Source organism: Sminthopsis crassicaudata, chromosome 3 (genome assembly GCF_048593235.1).
Source record: "Sminthopsis crassicaudata isolate SCR6 chromosome 3, ASM4859323v1, whole genome shotgun sequence".
Lineage (NCBI taxonomy): Eukaryota > Metazoa > Chordata > Mammalia > Dasyuromorphia > Dasyuridae > Sminthopsis > Sminthopsis crassicaudata.
In genome coordinates, this window is record NC_133619.1 from 292510360 (window position 1) to 292525002 (window position 14643).

The following is a 14643-nucleotide window of genomic DNA, read 5'->3' on the forward strand; positions in this document are numbered from 1 at the left end:
GAAAAGGAAAAGGAGAATAAGTGAAGGGACTTGGAGGGAGGGGGGAGGGATCCTAAAAAAAAAAAAAAAAAGAGGGAGGGTTGCGCGTCACAAGGGGGGTCTATAAATTAAATATCGGGGAGGGGGATCAGGGGGGTCAAGGGAAAAAAGCATAATCTGGGGATAATACGATGGCAGGAAATACAGAATTAGTAATTTTAACTGTAAATGTAAATGGGATGAACGATCCCATCAAACGGAGACGGATAGCAGATTGGATCAAAAAGCAGAACCCTACAATATGTTGTCTACAGGAAACACACTTAAAGCAGGGAGATACATACAGAGTAAAGGTAAAAGGTTGGAGCAGAGCCTATTATGCTTCAGGTAAAGCCAAAAAAGCAGGGGTAGCTATCCTTATCTCAGATCAAGCAAAAGCAGAAGTAGATCTCGTTAAAAAAGATAAGGAAGGAAACTATATCCTGTTGAAAGGTAGCATAAATAATGAAGCCATATCAATACTAAACATATATGCACCAAGTGGTATAGCATCTAACTTTCTAAAGGAAAAGTTAGGAGAACTGCAAGAAGAAATAGACAGTAAAACTATAATAGTGGGAGATCTCAATCTTGCACTCTCAGATTTAGACAAATCAAACCACAAAACAAACAAGAAAGAAATTAAAAAAGTAAATAGAACATTAGAAAAACTAGGTATGATAGACCTTTGGAGAAAACTGAACGGCAATAGAAAGGAATATACTTTCTTCTCAGCAGTTCATGGATCCTATACAAAAATAGACCATATATTAGGACATAAAGATCTCAAAATTAAATGTAGGAAGGCAGAAATAATAAATGCTTTCTTCTCAGATCACAATGCAATAAAAGCTACATTCAGTAAAAAGTTAGGGGTAAATGGACCAAAAAGTAATTGGAAACTGAATAATCTCATCTTAAAGAATGACTGGGTGAAAGAGCAAATTATAGAAACAATTAACAATTTCACCCAAGATAATGACAATGATGAGACATCATATCAAAATCTTTGGGATGCAGCTAAAGCAGTAATAAGGGGAAATTTTATATCTTTAGAGGCTTATTTGAAGAAAATAGAGAAAGAGAAGATTAACGAATTGGGCTTACAACTTAAAAGGCTAGAAAAAGACCAAATTATAAACCCCCAACCAAAAATTAAACTTGAAATACAAAAATTAAAAGGAGAAATCAATAATATTGAAAGTAAAAAAACTATTGAATTAATAAATAAAACCAAGAGTTGGTTTTATGAAAAAGCCAATAAAATAGATAAACCTTTGGTAAATTTGATCAAAAAAAAGAAAGAGGAAAATCAAATTGATAGTCTTACAAATGAAAAGGGGGATCTTTCCACCAATGAAGAGGAAATTAGAGAAATAATGAGTTACTTTGCCCAACTTTATGCCAATAAATTTGATAACTTAAGTGAAATGGATGACTTCCTCCAAAAATATAGGCTCCCTAGATTAACAGAGGAGGAGATAAATTGCTTAAATAGTCCCATTTCAGAAAAAGAAATAGAACAAGCTATTAATCAACTCCCCAGGAAAAAATCCCCATGGCCAGATGGATTCACATGTGAATTCTACCAAACATTTAAAGAACAATTAGCCCCAATGCTATATAAATTATTTGAAAAAATAGGGGAGGAAGGAGTCCTACCAAACTCCTTTTATGACACAGACATGGTACTGATACCTAAACCAGGTCGATTGAAAATTGAGAAAGAAATTTATAGACCAATCTCCTTAATGAATATTGATGCTAAAATCTTAAATAAGATATTAGCAAAAAGACTTCAGAAAATCATCTCCAGGATAATACACTAGGATCAAGTAGGATTTATTCCAGGAATGCAGGGCTGGTTCAATATTAGGAAAACTATTAATATAATTGACCATATTAATAATCAAATTAATAAGAACCATATGATCATCTCAATAGATGCAGAAAAAGCATTTGACAAAATCCAACATCCATTCCTACTGAAAACACTTGAGAGTATAGGAATAAATGGACTATTCCTTAGAATAATCAGGAGCATATATTTAAGACCTTCAGTAAGCATAATATGCAATAGAAATAAACTGCAACCTTTCCCAAAAAAAAAAAAAAATACTCTAAGTAATGAAAAACATGCAAAGTTTATACAAGATGATCTCAGGTAACTTATGATCTTTATAGGGATTAGGTCCCCATAATGAGGCAAAACTACTTGTTGGTACAAAAGCCTTTTTTTTTAAATTAATATTCTTTTGGTGATGCTATATGATTATATGTCATGCTATGCCATGGTCTTAGAAGAACAAAAAATTAAGACAAATAAAAGGGCAATGGAGAGATTGATGATGACTATAATATGATGCATCATATCACTAGTGATGAAAAGTAGTGCAGAGAACATTTAGCATTGACATGTATTACTAGGAAAGTAGAAATGCTACTCATGTAATTAGGGTGAAATGAAATAAATAGAAAATTGAAGAGGCAACTTGAAATTCTTTGAAAATTATGATGTGTCAAATTTTGTAAGTAATTATTCACATTAAGATATATAGGATAAGAAAGTTACTATATTTATTTAGTAGCTATTGACACTTTTAATAAATTTTTGAATGAGATCACCCATGATTTTTATGGGAGTTTTTTGACTATTAATCTTTCATTTTCTGAAAGATCTTATGAAGAGATCTTCCCATGCATTTGAAATCAAATTGCTTGCAGAAAAAAAAAAAAAAAAAAGTGTGTTTTGTTTGGGATCGTTTTTGATGATGTCAAGGTAGCAATACCTAGTTCTAAATAAACATGTGACATTCATGATAGCCATTCTCTTAGCCAAAAGGAAGCTTTATTTAGGAGAATTTATAAAGAAAATAAGAGGTAAAATAGATATTAGAAATGGTAAATATGAAATAGAGTTGGGGAAGCATATAGTTAGCAAGAAAAAATACAAGTTCTCTAGGGGAACTCACAATTAACCAGGAGAAAGGAAACACTTTATTCGGTGGGAGTAAACATTTGACTGGCAAGTTAGGCTAATCAATTAATTAAAGAGAAAGACACTATGAGGGGGGGGAGAGAGTAGCCTCACAATGAGTTTAGTCCCGAAAATAACTTAGTAAAGAAATTCATCATAAGCAGATCTTTTATAGGGGAAAGATAGTGTTGGAGTTTCCCAGAGATAAAAGTGTGAAATATACAGGGAGCATCAAAGAACTAGATGCATTGTATCTGGCAATTCAGGTCCCAGACCTAATGATATTCTAATCAGTATTTCAAAGGTTATTTAAAGATGCACAGAGGTTTAAATGATAGTCAGAGGAGTTCCATCCTCACAATCATTCTATATCAATGGGAGAATGTGGGAATTGGTTATATCTGATATTGCCAGATTGATTTATTCTTGACAAGGCAAGATAGTTCATATCAGTTTCTAAGACATTTTGGTCATCTCATGGAAGATGGGGAAGACTGGGGAAGGACAAGAGCTGGAGGAGATTCAGAGCCAGGATTCAGGAAGAAGAAGAGGCTGGCTGGAGGCTCCAGAAGCCTCCCAAGAAACCTGCTCATAGAGGAAAAGATTATACAGAAAAGAAACCTCCTCCAAGAGAAGGATTACAACTGAGAGATGACCAGACCCTCACAATTCAAGAACATTACAGATAACAATAGTAATGATGGACATCTTTGCTTCTCTCTTGATCTTAATGGGAAGAATTCTAGTTTATTTAGTTACAGATAATGCTCCTGCTTTTAGATTGATTCTACTTATTATTTTAAGAAAAGCTCCATTTATTTATATGCTTATTAGGGGTACTTGGTCTGTAGTTTTGTTTCTCTCTCTTTATTTCTCTCAATTTACGTTAGCTAAATTTTTCTTAGAAAAATGTGATAGTCTCAAAAATAATTGTTTTATCAATTTCCCATTTTTGCATTAACAATTTTAAAGAGATCATAATTGCTTAAAAACACATTATGTCCTCACAGTTTTATTCTTTCTTCTAATTTGAAACTGATCTTGAATAATTAGACATGCCAATACCAATTACTAAATTTCATTATTTCCAAGGCATACCACTTTGCCAGGATTAAATAAACTGTTCACAAAGAAAATATAGCATATACCCCTTCAAAATATTGCACAATTATATAACTGAGCAATGAGAAAAGTCTTTTTGAAAGAGAAAGCATGTGATTTTTTAAAAGTCTGATGAGAAATAAGGATTTGAAGAAGTCAAGGGAAGGAAAGGGAAGATTTTAGCCATAGAGATTTTGTTGCACAAAACCCTGATGGTGGAAAACATTATTTTGTTTATGGAAAAAGATAGACCAATTTGGCAGAACAGGGAATAGTGAGCAATCAATCATTCTAAGAAAATTGACTCAAGTGACAGAAATAATTTGAGTGAGGATCAGGGAAAAAAGATAATTGTGAGATTATCCAAATAACCAATAATACAAAATTTAAAAAATAAATTATAAGGGTCAGAAATAAATCCCAAAACTGGCATAAAATCAGAATTTATCAGTGATAAGACAAAGTAAGATGTTCTTTTATTTTTTTTTTTTTTTTTGACATCTGCTTGGAATTTTCTCAAAGCCAAAGATTAAGATTTTTTTTTTTGTTTTGTTTTGTTTTCTTTGCTTGTAATATCACCCTTCTTAGAATGAGAAGGAAGCAAAAAGGGAACCATTGTGCTGTCTAACTTCTAACCAATATTAAAAATGGCTAAAAAATACAATTTTATGCCATTTTGGAACATGTGATTAATAAAATGAGGAACAATGGGCAAAAGCCAGATATCATTGTTTTTAAAAGAGTGGATTTTAAATAGAAAGGGTAGTGTGTTGGCAAAAACATAGCATTCAGAATAAGATCTTAAGGGAATAGCAGTCCATACTTTCCTACTTTTGAGACCACTAATATGTTTATTTAACCTTTATATGGCTCAGACACCATATCTATGAAATAGGTGTCTTCCAGGTCTAAGATCTATGAGCCTTTAACTAAAGATAATAAAACCTTTGACCCATTCAAATGTCTTCTCCTTTTCTCTGGTGCAGTTTTCTTTTTCACCTCATAATGTTAGGGGTGGTATCATTCTATAAATATTATCTTATATCTATGCCCTTAATCTATACATATTGCTAATTGATCTTAGAGTAATAAAATTAAGACATACAAACATTATCTTGCCATAAATGGGGGAGGAGGGATAGGGGAGAAAAGAGAGAGGAAAGGTGGAGAAAAAGAGAGAGAGAAAAAAAAAAGAAGAGAGAGAGAGAGAGAGAGAGAGAGAGAGAGATACACACACAGATAAGACATGGAGAGAAACAGAGACAGAGAGAGATATTTGGTGTTTTAAGTCAGAGTTGGGCTCTGGTTCTGCACTGTCCCAGACTTTTTGTGCTGAGGCTCAGTGTCTTACTGCTGGTATTTATTGGGTTTCAGGGCTTACCTACTTTATTTTTCTGGAGAAAAATTTCTAATTGTACTGGGTAGAGTGAGGGCTCCTTGTTCCTTGAGTGTGTAGTTTAGCTGCTGGCCTGCTCTAAGGGTGAGGTTTTGCTGATGAGTTGCTATGGTAACAGAGTCTTTCTGACCCTGGAGGAAAGATCTTGTTGCTGGTCTGTCCCAGAGTTGGCATCCTGCTGCTGGATTGCTATGGAAACAAGATACCTCTGCAGGTAGGTCTCAGATATGGGGGCTTATTGTTGGCCAGTCTGGGGCAGGAATTCATTACTAATCAAGAGTGTGGTCTAAGCCTTGTGGGTGGCTTATGCTGAGGTGGGGTACAGACTGCTCTCTTGTTTAGGGGGATGCTGATTTGCAGGAGGGTGGCCTTGCTGTTGGATTGCCTGAGGCTTAGAGTCCTTTTAGAAGGTCTCCAGCCCATCATACTAGACAGGTGTCTGGCTTCCTTTTTTCTAGAACAATTCTGGGACAGTTTTCTAAGTGTACCAATTGTTTGCAGAAAAATATGAGAGGGTTTCAGAATTCCACATTTTGCCATCTTAGCACTTGGAAGTCAATCTCAATGATATTAAAAAGGCAGAAAGACTTCCATGAAATAATGAAAAATGAAATGAGCAGAACCAAGAAAACATTATATACAGAAACAACAACATTTTAAGTAGTTTATTTTAAGTTTTAAGTATGATTGAGCAAATAACATCATTTTGTCTATTATAAATACCCAAATTAAATATAAAGGATATACAAAGAAAACCTCTATCAACATGCAAGAAATGATAAAAAAAAGATGTGTAGAATAATTTTCCACACATACATACAATATATGTATATGTGTTATGCAGGCATGAATATATACACACATATACATGTACATATAAACATATGTGTGGGCTTGTATATATCTATTTGCATCTAATCTCTAGTACTGGATGAGGAAGAAAAAAAGAAATTTATATGATAATATTTGAAAGGAAGAGCAAGCTGTGTATAACAAATTTGTAGTTTCCTGTGCAACCATCTTTTTATTATACTATAAAATGGAAATATAATTATGTATAGATATATACATAAAGTATATGAGGTATTCAAGGAGAACTAGTAGAGAGAACTTTGGAGAGATGGCAGAACAGATCAGAAAATTCCAAGTTCTACAAATTTCTTTCACAAATATAATTGTGCCTCAGGCTAAGATGCTAAAAAACAAATAAGACTAGCTGCAGAATAGAGATCTTCCTGAGATAACCAGAAAAGATAACCAGACAGCAAGTGGAATCAGGAATTGAGTCAGGGAAGACTGATAAGGAACACTAGGCCCACTGTGATGATAAGATGTTGCCCTGGACCAGAAGGAACCAGAACACCTAGCCACTACCGAAGCAACGGGGCAGGAAAGCTGCTGGCTTCAGGAACTTACAGGAAGATGAAGTCTTGCTTTGGGGATTCAGGTTAAAGGGAAGAACCAAAGGAAAAACTGAACCCAAAAGCACCATTCCCCTCCCCAGGACTACAGATGATTACAATAACAAGGTTTTCATTTTTTGTAGACAAAATAAAATATTTGGGAGTCTATCTGCCAAGACAAACACAATTACAAAACATTTCTTACACAAATAAAATCAGATCTAAATAACTGGAAAAATATCAATTTTATTTTAAGAATTTAAAGATATCTAATAAGTGTCTTATAGATTTCAACAGATTGAGAGAGATCTATGACATACAAAAAGCTTAAGAACCCCTTGGCTATATATTGTGGGTGACTGAAAGTATAAAATTCATCAAACTACTGGACAAATAAATTTGTGTTCTACCTCAAAGTAGGCTAGTTCATAAAAACTAATAACTCATTGCTCCACCTTGAAGGCAAGAGCTTTCTGAGTCATTTGAGTGTCATAAGCCATCTAGATCATACGTTACAGGTGGCTCAAAATATGTGAATAGGGACATCCTTAAGCTCATAAAACCATTAGGGTTTCTGAAAAAAAAAATCTCTCTATCAAATACATGTATATTTCTTTCAAAAGCTATGGAAGTTGAGTTTTAGACACAGAAGATATTAGATAAACAAGTGGAGCCAAATGTGGAAATGATACCATTCCAGAGATCATATGCTTATTAGTTTGTGTGCTTCTTTATTCATTATTCATTTTAATAGATATATTGGTGGAAAATAGAAACAACAAGGGAAAATATAAGAATCATTTCTCCATTAATAGGCTGACAGAGTAGAAGACAGACAACAAGCATTATTGTGTGCTAGGAACTATGTTAAGCAAGAGATACTAATACAAGCAAAAATGCAGCCCTTCCCTTCAAGGGCCTTAAAAACCAATGGTGGAAAATAGTGCATAAAAAAGAGGCACTTTGGATGACTACATTAGGTAGAACTAATGAGGGCAGGGTTGCAAAGGAGAGGTGTGGCAGGATTGGGTTAGAGATTTCTTTGTCCTCCAAGGCACTGACTCTTAGAGAAGGAAATTCGCTTATTCAAAGGCTATGATAAAAAAAGGCTTTTATTGTTAAAGAAACACCAAGATAAGTGCCTTCTTGGTGGGCAATATCATTCTCAAGAGAGAAGTGACTTTTGCAAAGAGACATTTTCTGAACGCCTTATTTTACCCAGACATCTAAGAATAGACAAGACCATTTGAGTTTGTATATGAAAAAAGACATTCTCTGGAGACTCATTCTGTCTCCCAAGGATGTAAGACCATTTGAGTTTGTATTTACATAACTTTACAGGACTGACTAGTTTTAATCTCATCAGAACCTAGGAACTACTATTAACTAGAAACCAGGGTTTCTAAAATTTATAGTAAAGAATCTAGCAATGACTCTAGGCTACATACCCTCAGGCTCAAATGATAAATATGTTAAGGATTATATATTATAAGACTAAAAACTTTAAGAGATATTAATTGTTACAAGCTTAGATTACAAACCGATATGTGTTCAGGCTTCCACTAAAAAATGTCAGGTTTGAATTATTCTGACATATTCATTGTTATTGTGTTTATACATATCTCTTATTTCCTATACATGATGGTACTTCTACTTTAATTCTACTTTTTAATTTGCATTGCTGTTAAATAATCTCTCCCACTACTCTTTCCTTCCTTCTTTATCCTATTAATCTATACATTTTATCACATTCCCTTTAATCTAATACCCTTCTAAACTTCTAAACTCCCACTTTATTTTATTCCCTTCTTCATTTCTGTATAGATTTTGAAGAGTGCTCTACCCTTTCTTCTGTGGTGTTTATTCATATATTCTGAGACAATGGCTGAGTAGGTCAGAAAATTTTCAATGTCTCCAGATTTCCCACACAAAGAAAATGAAATTGTGCCTCAGGGCAAACATAGTCAAGGGCAAACAAGAAGATTTGGTGCAGAACAGAGATACTTTTGAGAAAATCCAAGAAGACTCCTGGACCAGAATTTAATAAATGTAAAGTCTAAACACCTCCAAGCCAGCTCCTCTGATACACACAGAGAAGTCCTGTGGATAGCTACATTTGGAGGGAGTCTCAGTCACAATCACAGCAACTTTCACCTCCCTGACAAGTGTCTGAGTCCAAGAAGGCTGAAAAAACTTCTGCTGAGTAGGAACGCCAGGCCCTGCTGTGCTATTAAGATGCTGCCTTTGGGAAAGAAGGAACCAGCACACACCTGGTGAGTGCAGAAGCAGTGGGGCGGGGATTTTGCTGGCTGCATAAACTTGCAGAAATGGGAAGCTTTTGGTTTTGGATTCCAGGTTTGAGGGGAGAGTTGAAGTAAAATCAGAAGTACCATTAACTTCCCTCCCAGACACTCAGAATAAAATGTGCTTATATTAATAGGTCTCATTAAACAAAACAAACAAACGAAAAAAAAGAATAGGAAAAGAAGACAGAACTCAACCATAGTAATGCAATATGGGAATAGGCAAGACTTGGGTTCATTTTCAGAGAAAGACAGTAAAGGGACAAAAGCTCTTCTACCCCAATGAGTAATATTAGTTACCTGGTCAGAAAGAACTTATGAACAACTCAAAAAAGACTTAAAAAAACAAATGATTACAAGTGAATTCTACAGAATATTTTTAAAGAACAATCACAATGCTATGTAATTATTTGGAAAAATAGGTAAAGAAGTCCTGTTCTATGACACAAATATGCTACTAATAGTTAAAATCAGGAAGAGCCAAAACAGTAAATGAAAATGATATACCTAGCTCCCTAATGAATATTGATGCAAAAATTTTAAATAAAATATTAGTAAAGAGATTACTGTAACTTAACAGTATAATATTCTATGACCAAGTGGGATTTACACCAGGATTGCATGAGTGGTTCAATATCAAGAAAACTATTGCCATAATCTACTAAATCAATAATAAACCAAACAGAAATCATATGGCAGTCTCAATAGATGCAGAACAGTTTTTGACAAAATATAGCACACAGTAGAGAACATAAGAATAAAGTGAGCTTTCCTTGAAATAATAAGCAATATCTATCTAAAACCAACAGCAAGCATCATTTATAGTATGGAGAAATTGGAAGTATTCCCAGTAAGATCAGGGGTGAAACAAAGATTTCTCTTAGTCACCATTAGTCAATGTTATACTAGAAATGTTGGCTTTAGCAATAAGAGAAGAAAAAAAGAAATTAAAGGCATTAGAATAGGCAATGAGGACATAAAACTATCATTCTTTTCAGATGATAAAATGATACACATAGAAACTTTGCACAAACAGAACCAACAGAAACAAGATTAAGAAAGAAGTACAAAGCTGGGGGAAAATTTTCATAGCCAGTGTTTCTGGTAAAACATCTCTCATTTCTAAAAAATATAAATGACTGTGTCAAATTTATAAAAATATTATTCCCCAATTAATAAATGGTCAAAGTACATTTTAAGATGACAAAATTAAAATAATCTATAATCATATAAAAATGCTCTAAATCATTCTTGATTAAATAAATGCAAATTAAGAGAACACCTCAAACTTTTCAGATTGGCTAAGATAATAGGAAAAGATCAGGTTAAATGATAGAAGAAATGTCAGAAATCTTGGACCCTAATGCATTGTTGGTAGAGTTGGGAAATGATTCAAACATTCTGGAGAACATTTTGGAGTAATGCTTAAAGAGTTATAAAACTGTGTATACCCTGTAGTGCCAGTATTGCCTTTATCCAATGAATCATAGAGGGAAAAGAACCCATATAGGCAAAAGTGTTTGTAGGAGCTCTTTTTGGGGTAGCAAAGAATTGGAAAATGAGTAGACGCCCATCAAATGGGGTGTGGCTGAGTAAGTTGTGAAATATAAAGGTAATGGAATATTATTTTTCTATATAAATGATGAATAAACTCATTTTAAAAAGGCCTGGAAATATTTATATGAACTGATGCTGAGCAAAGCAAGCAGAACCAGGAATACATTGTATTTAACAGCAAGAATGTGTGATAATCTGTAAAGGTCTTGTCATCTCTAAGTTATCCTTCCAGAGTGCCGTGTCAACTCAATCTCCCAAGCAGACTAACTCCTTGATCTACTGCCCTCCTTTTTTATCCTAGCAAAGAATGGTTTAGTGAGAACTCAGGGGCCTGTGGGAAATTCTTCAACCAATGAACTTGCTCCCTCTAAAGGTGGAAACTCCTTTAAACATGTAAACTCTACCTCAGAAGTCCAAAGGTATAAACTCTCTTCAAAGGCCTGAACCAAAGGTGTGAATTCTGAGCCAGAGAATTGTTTAGACAACCTGAGTTATCACCTTGTAATCCTAATATCTCCCCCTTTTTTCTTTGATTTAGAACATAGGATGGTCATGACCTTGAAACATAAATCCATCAATATGGGAGGTATTACACATAATTACATAAATTACATAAACACATAGTAACATAACACATGCCAGAAGTATTGTAACAAATAACATGATCAAATAATAATAAATTGAGAATTTATCCATTAGTCTAATCTTGTGTTAGGAAATCCAATGATTCCTGCTGGTTTTAAAGTTCTTTAACAGTCTTATCTTGTGTTAGGGGATCTTTAACAGTCTCCTTATCAGCCATGCTCTTTCAGTGTCAGATGTTTCTTAGATTTTTTCCTTTGTTTTGAGGTATTTCTCTTTTTCTGTTTCTCTCTGATGGACAAGGCAAATACAACTTGTTAGCACCCATCTGATTCCTTCTCCATCTGAAGAAATACAAGCAAACCCTCTCTCCCAGGCAGTTAATCTATCTAATTTCCTTCTATTTACCACTTTCTAAATCTCTTCTCATTATCTGACAATTACATTGGAGCTGTTTGCACTGGACACTGCCCTGTTGGTTTTAAAGGCCTGTATTCTCCCCAAGTGTAATCCATTTCTGCAATCTGATTGCCTTTTGGCTAACTGATCAGATAATCCCTTTCTTCCATGTGATTACTTTTCCGCTGATAGATCACATCAGAGTTCTGACCTTCTAAAGGCTCTTTGGGTGTAACCTCAGCTGCCATCATGATCCATTATGAGAGACTTAGTTCTTCTCAGTGGTCATTCAATAACCCAAGGCAATCTCAATAAATTTTGGATAGAAAATGCCATCTGCATCCAGAAAAAGAATGATGGAGATTGAATCTAAATCAACATATGCATTGTTCACTTCATTTTTTTTCTTTTTTTTGTCTCTCCCGTGGTTTTTTTCCTCTTGTTCTGATTTTTCAAAAAAATGATTTTTTTAAAAAAATCAGATTAAAATTATTTTTTAAAAGTCAAATGAGAAACACTGGAAAAAAACAAAACTAAAAACAATCTAATTAATTAATTAATTAATTAATTAACAAGAAGTGTCCAAGAAAAACAAGAAGATTATGAAAATAAATTAACCATCTAGGAAAGGAGATCCAGAGTCATAAAGAAGAAAATAATTCTTTGAAAATTAGAATTTGGCAAGGGGAAGCCAATGAAGCTATAGGAGATCAAGAAATAACAAAAGAAAACATAAAAAATAAAAAAATAGGACCGAATGTGAAACATAAAAAAAAAAAAATAAATAATAAAAATCTGAAGAACAGAATAAAAAGAAAGAACACAAAAATAATTGGGCTACCTGCAAGATAAGAAAGAACCTTGACACAATAATAAGGAAATAATTGAAGAAAATTTTCTTGGAGTAACAGAACAAGAGGGATAAGCAGAAAGAAAAATAAAACCATCTATTACCACCTCAAAGAGATCCTGCCAAAACAAAATAAACAAAACAAACAAACACAACACACACACACACACACACACATATACACTCACACACATAGGAATATTATCGCTAAATTTCATGAACACCAGATCAAAGAGAATATTTTGCAAGAAGCAAACAAAAAAGCTATTAAATATTCTAGAACCACAGCTAGAATTATAAAGGATATACCAGCAGATACAATCAAATACTGCTGATCCTAGAATAGTATAAGAACCAGGTCTATAGCCAAAAATATCATATCCAGCAAGACTAATTATAACATTGAATGAAAAATATGGACATTAAATGAACTCACAGATTTTCCAGAATTTTCTCAACCAAATCTGAACCCAGTAGACTATTTTACACACAAGAGCCAACATCAAAAATTAATTTTGAAAGACAAAGACAGATTGCTTTATGTTTTTTATATCAAAATATAAACCATATGTTTGAGACTTGACATCAGTAATTGGGTACTTTAAAAAAATCTGACTTAAAAAGCAAAACTGTCTAAGAAAAGGTAGAAACTGCAATTATGCTATATGCATGAGGTATAAAAGGAGAATTGACACAGAGGCTGGGGAGGGAGGGGGACTGATAGTTTTGAAAACCTATTTACATCAGGAATGTATTAAAGAGGAAACAATGCATAAACCCTATCCATATATACATATCATGAAGTGTATAGCACCCTCCAAAATCTATAAAGAAATAAGAGAAAGGAATAGGATAAAGTAAGGTATAGAATGGTATGTAAATTTATCTCAATGTGACAAGGCGTGTAGATTTTGGGGAATGGGATAAAAATGGAGGGATAAGGAGTTCCATGGGTACTGGTATGGGGAGGTTAAATAATATGTCAGTAATGTTATTGTTTTTTTAGATGCATGTCTACGTATGTGTAAATACATATGAATATATGTTGTGTTTAATTGTAATCTGCTTGGGGGAAGGAGGGGTTGGAGGTGAAAAATGAATAAATAAAAAGGTCATAGCAAAAAACAAAAGAATAGACTATAAGCAGCAAAGAAAAGATGGACAGTGATGAATATAATTTCTTCTATTACATGCTTTCTTGAAATGGAAATTTGTTAAATATTTTGAATCCTCCCTGATGTTCTGCTGGTCATAGGATAGTGTTTTGTTTTTTTTTTTTTTTTTTTTTTTTGTTGTTGTTGTTTGTTTGTTTGTTTTTGTTTTCTTTTTTTTCCCTTTATGTCTTTCTTTTTCTACTTTATTTTTCCTTATTTTGTAATAAATTTTAAATTAATAAAATAAAAAAAAAACTTTTAAAAGTGCTAGATTTATTTGTAAATTGATAAATTGAACCAGATAAGAAAAAGATTGTATCAGAAACCAATCTTATACTATTATATACTTCTTTCTTATGCCAGATAAGTTTCCTCAACTTTAAAAAATGTTATAATAATGGCATTTACCTCACAGTGATGCTATAGAGATCAAATGAGAAAATATTTGTAAATGTTCAGCATAGGCCTGACACTTAGTAGAGGTATTTAAATACTTGTTCCCTTCCTACTTTAAAGTACCTCCCTTGATTCTTAATGATTTGGAGAATGATTTAAGATAGAATTTATTTTTTTACTCACTTTATTGACTACCAGGGATTTTTACTATTCATGAAGGGATCTGATCTTTGTCCATGTTTGCCACTCAGCCCTCTTGATTCAGTATGACAGATGAACTCAATAAAAGCAAGATGAGCTGCCTCCTTTCCAGAATATATTCAGGGATTAATGGAGACATCAGTTTGGCCCCTTCAAAATACCTTTTAACATCTCTCTAGGACTGTAGTGAAGTATATTATACCCATCACAGGTAAGAGAAAAGTGGGCACAGTGTTCCTTTATTGTAGATATAATTTTTTTAATGTGTTCATGTGTCTACTACTCTAAAGCTCTGTTCACTGTTGA